The 925-nt window shown below is 40.6% G+C and overlaps 1 non-coding gene across 1 annotated transcript; it reads right to left on the reverse strand.

Moving 5' to 3' along the window:
* Positions 1 to 262: 262 nt before the first annotated feature.
* LOC130937730 (small nucleolar RNA R71) lies at positions 263 to 366 on the reverse strand. The gene has a single exon (XR_009068933.1). It is a non-coding gene; the product is annotated as a small nucleolar RNA R71 (small nucleolar RNA).
* Positions 367 to 925: the final 559 nt, after the last annotated feature.

The following is a 925-nucleotide window of genomic DNA, read 5'->3' on the forward strand; positions in this document are numbered from 1 at the left end:
TTCTCTAATGCAACAGAATTGCAAATTCCATGGACTTCCATTGGAAGATCCTCATCAGTTTTTAGTTGAATTCTTGCAAATCTGTGACACAGTCAAGACTAATGGGGTTGACCCTGAGGTCTACAGACTGATGCTATTCCCTTTTGCTGTAAGAGACAGAGCTAGGACATGGTTGGACTCACAACCTAAAGAAAGCCTGGACTCATGGGAAAAGCTAGTCAATGCCTTCTTGGCAAAGTTCTTTCCACCTCAAAAGTTGAGTAAGCTTAGAGTGGAAGTCCAAACCTTCAGACAGAAGGATGGAGAATCCCTCTATGAAGCTTGGGAAAGATACAAACAATTGATCAGAAAATGTCCATCTGACATGCTTTCTGAATGGAGCATCATAGGTATTTTCTATGATGGTCTCTCTGAACTATCCAAGATGTCTTTGGATAGCTCTGCTGGAGGATCTCTTCATCTGAAGAAGACGCCTACAGAGGCTCAAGAGCTCATTGAAATGGTTGCAAATAACCAATTCATGTACACTTCTGAAAGAAATCCTGTAAACAATGGGACAATTCAGAAGAAAGGAGTTCTTGAGATTGATACTCTGAATGCCATTTTGGCTCAGAATAAGATATTGACTCAACAAGTCAATTTGATTTCTCAAAGTCTGTCTGGAATGCAAAATGCACCAAGCAGTACTAAGGATGCTTCCTCTGAAGAAGAAGCTTATGATCCTGAGAACCCTTCCATGGAAGAGGTGAAGAGTTCTATGCCAATGCATGGATCACCAAGAACCATAGCTTCAACAAGAATGCCTTTGTCTTTGTTCCTGCTCATGTGAAAGAGAAGAGAACAAGAAAATATGGAATCCTCTATGTCACAGTATAGAGATTCCTTGAGGTGTCAGAGGAACAGAAAATTAGAAAGAAGAGGTAGA

This window comes from Arachis stenosperma, chromosome 6 (genome assembly GCF_014773155.1).
Source record: "Arachis stenosperma cultivar V10309 chromosome 6, arast.V10309.gnm1.PFL2, whole genome shotgun sequence".
Taxonomy (NCBI): domain Eukaryota; kingdom Viridiplantae; phylum Streptophyta; class Magnoliopsida; order Fabales; family Fabaceae; genus Arachis; species Arachis stenosperma.